This window comes from Apodemus sylvaticus, chromosome 2, assembly GCF_947179515.1.
Source record: "Apodemus sylvaticus chromosome 2, mApoSyl1.1, whole genome shotgun sequence".
In the NCBI taxonomy this organism is placed as follows: Eukaryota; Metazoa; Chordata; class Mammalia; order Rodentia; family Muridae; genus Apodemus; species Apodemus sylvaticus.
Window position 1 is genome coordinate 96,028,259 of NC_067473.1, and position 4,237 is coordinate 96,032,495.

At 39.2% G+C, this 4,237-nt stretch overlaps 1 pseudogene; it reads right to left on the bottom strand.

Annotated features, from left to right (window-relative positions):
* Window positions 1–1,401: 1,401 nt before the first annotated feature.
* Window positions 1,402–3,015, bottom strand: LOC127677975 (immunoglobulin kappa chain variable 12-41-like; annotated as a pseudogene).
* Window positions 3,016–4,237: the final 1,222 nt, after the last annotated feature.

Genomic DNA, 4,237 nt, shown 5'->3' on the forward strand with positions numbered 1-4,237 from the left:
ATCACAAAAGGTTAAAACACTCTAGAAATCAGTTTGGAGGTTCCTCAGAAAACGGCATATTACTACTGAAAGACCCAGTTTTATCACTCCTCTACATATACCCAGAGGATTCTAAAGCATGTAATAAGGAGCCATGCTCCACTATGTTCATAGCAGTCCTATTTATAATAGCCAGAAGCTGGAAAGAACCCAGGTGTCCCTCAACGGAGGAATGAATACAGAAATTATGGTATATTTACACAACAGAATACTACTCAGCTATTAACATCAATTAATTCATGAAATTCTTAGACAAATGGGTGGAACTGGAAAATATCTTCCTGAGTGAGGTAATACAATCTTAAAAGATCATATATGGTATGCCCTCACTGATAAATGTATATTAGACCAGAAGCTTGGAATACCTAAGACACAATTCTCATACCAAACTATGTTCAAGAAGAAGGAAGTTCAAAATATGAATACTCTGGTCATTCTTAGAAGGGTGAACAATATACCCACAGAATTAAATACAGAGACAAAGTGTGGAGCAGAGTCTGTAGGAAAGGCCATCCAGAGACTACCTCACCTAGTGATCCATCCCATACACAGTTTCAAACCCCAGACACTATTATTGATGCCCACAAGTACTTGTTCACCTGAGCCAGATATAACTGTAACCTGGAAGGCTCTGCTAGTACATGACAAATACAGAAGGGGACACTCTCAGCCAGCAATTGAACTTAGCTCAAAGTCTCTAATGGGGCACCTAGAGAAAGGACCCAATGAGCTTAAGGGCTGTTCAGTGCCATAGGAGGGACAACAATATGAGCCACCCGGAACTCTCAGAACTTCCAGAACTCCCATGGACAAAACCATCAACCAGAGCTTCACAACATATTAATCATGGTTCCAGAGACATAGGCAGCAGAGGATGGCCTTGTTGGATATCAAATGGAGGAGAGGCCTTTGGCCCTGGAAAAGCTTGATGCTGCAGTGTAGGGGAATACCAGGACAGGGAAGTGTGAGAGTGTCCATTGAGGAACAGGGGGGAGGGGAGATTGCTTATGGATTTTCTGGGGGTGGGGAACAGGAAAGGTGTAAACATTTGAAATATAAATAAAGAATATATCTCAGAAAAAATAATTAAAAATAATGTATGTAAAAGATAAAAAGTATAAGAATAAGAATAAGAATAAGAAGGAAGAGGAGGAGGAGAAGGAGGAGGAGGAGGAGGAGGAGGAGGAGGAGGAGGAGGAGGAGGAGGAGGAGGAGGAGGAAGAGAGGAAGAAGAAGAAGGAGGAGGAGGAGGAGGAGGAGGAGGAGGAGGAGGAGGAGGAGGAGGAGGCATTAAATATCTGTTAAATAAGGAATTATCCATAGAACTAGAGAAGTAAACCATAGAGGAAGAAACTGGGTTGGTTAACATTTGATCTCCTATGGAGAAAAAAATAGAATGAATGTTATGCATGACTTTATATTATCTGTATACATAGAGGCTCCCCCAAGCTCTATCACCCAGGTGACTAATACAACAAATGACATCCTTATTATCTGTATGACCAGGAACATGCCAGACCCTTACTACAACTTTTAAGATAGTACAGGTGACATATCTATAACACTTATCTTCACATAAGAAATGACATGTATCCTGGGTTGTTACCATTTAATTGCACTTCATTGCATACCAGGCATAATATTATATCGGGAAACATTTTTCCACAAACTATATTATGTTTAAATTTGGTGGGAATACAGTGAATGAGATCAAACTACCTATGCCTGGTCTAGGTTGAAGAAGTCAATTAAAACAAATTTTCTTCCTTGCCTCTTTGAAGTTTGCTTACCTGACTTGATACTGGCATGAATTCCTTCACTCAAAGGCAGGAAGAGTAGCAAAAAAATAATCCATGAATTGGAGTTATCAAAAGATAGACATCAAGTGAGTATTGGGACTCGAATCCATATCCCCTGGAAGAACACACAATGTTCATAATCATTAAACAATTCCCCTAGACTTCATCCTCAGTATACTAATCCTATAAATAGATATTTTTCTTACCCAAATAACTACAGCTGTGTGTGTGTGTGTGTGTGTGTGTGTGTGTGTGTGTGTATGTGTGTGTGTGTGTGTGTGTGTGTTGGCAACCCTGTTAACTGATTCCCAGCTATTGTCAATATTGCCCTACAAATAAACATATACTTGAATTGTTTTCTTCTCTCCTTATTAATAAGTTATATAAACGATTCACTTCTTTTGATACTAAACCTGGGGAAATGAACAGGTATTGAAGACACAGAAAAATTTATCTGACTCATACATAAAATCATTACACTGAACTTTAAGCCCTGGCAAAGAGAAACATTCTCAGGAGCGGAGCAGCTGGAGACATCATAAAAAGGAATTATGGCAGCCTGTGCTCTCACTTCTGCTTCTCTGGGTGGTTTATGTCACAGCTTGAATCACTGTGGTAGGAGTATAACCATGCTGTTGACAGTAATAGCTTGCAACATCTTCAGGCTGCAAGCTACTGATCTTGAGAGAAAACTGTGTTCCAGATCCACTGCCGCTGAACCTTGATGGGACCCCATCTTGTAAGCTTGTTGCATAATAGATCAGGAGCTGAGGAGATTTCCCTGGTTTCTGCTGATACCATGCTAAATAATTGTTAATGTTCTCACTTGCTTGACATGTGATTGTGACACTTTCTCCCACAGATGCAGACAGGGATGATGGAGACTGGGTCATCTGGATCTCACATCTGGCATCTAAGATTGGAAAATTGAAAACAAATCCCCACATGATTAATTCTGATGTAAACGGATTTTCACAGAAACCAAGCAGCACTAACTACAGGAAGCAGAATAAATTTATAGCACTGTCTTTCTTACCTGTAAGCCACAGCAGCAGCAAACCCAGGAGCTGAGTGGTTACACTCATGTCTGCTTGTGATCTGTGTGAGTCTGACTCCAGCACAGGGTGTGATGAGACTATGAAGAAGTCCTCGTGTTAGTGAGCTGTGTTTTGGGTACATGCAAATCAACAAAGGGTAGGCACAGCTGCAGGACTCATCAGGTCAGTAGCTCATTACAGACCTATGGTTCTCTTATGTTTCCTATTAAGATGTAGTGCAGGTTTATTTGTAGAGAATATGCTTCTTTTTGTAGAGCTTCTGTACTATGTTTTCTTCCATGTCAAGATTTTTCAGATATTATACTGTTCTAGGTATTACATAATGATTGCATTGTCCTTTCAAAGCTACTTGTACATGTTATTATGGCCATACTGCCTTTTCTGTTTCTTTTGTTTGTTTGTTTTTCTTTTATTATGTTTGTTGTTGATCCTGAACTTTAATTATAAAATTTCCCCCTACCCTTCCTTATTACAAGTCCCCAAAAAATTGTCCCTGTACCCTTTCAAAGTTATGCCCTCTTTTTGCATTTTTCTAAGAACTTATGGACACACACACACACACACACACGCAAACATAGACACACATACTTGCATGTGTGCATACACACCCACACATTACTAAATATATATTATAGACTGCATATAACATTTGTCCTATGAAGGTTTTCAAGGTTGATCTTTTCCTCCCGGACAATCTATTGGTATGCTCTTCCCTAAGGAGAAGCAACTCTTCTAATGACAGCTTTATCTGCTTCTCCATAATGATTTTTTGTAGATGTGAGACCTCATGTTCTATTGCTCATTCTGCTTGTCATGTTCATTGGTGTCTTCCTTGTTCAACTCACATTTGAATAGTGATTTTATCAATACTTTGTACATAAAGCTTATTTTATTACAAGGGTACATAACCTCACAACTCTGGTTCCATCAGTCTTTCGACTTTCTTTTCCTCAGTGTTTCCTGAGATTTGTGTATGGAATCCTTTTTGAGATGTATCCCTTTTGACTAAGCACAACTCACCTTACAGCTACTTATTCACAGTGATTCCCAGAAGAGTAACAGAATGCTACTGGAAGGTGTGGTTTGTAAATGAAGGAATCTCACATAAGTAACCCATCTTTTCAGGTAAACAATCTCTTCATAGTTATGACAGTTCAGCTAGTCAAGAATTGTGTCCATCAAGCCACACAGTAGCACTAGTTTTCTTCCCCCATTCTATCCATATGAGCGGTCCACCTAGATTCATCTGGGATTGTATCTATATTAAATATTCCTGAGTCTTCAGATTATGGCACCTGACTTCTTCCCATTTTAACACAAGTTATTGTATTCAATTTATAT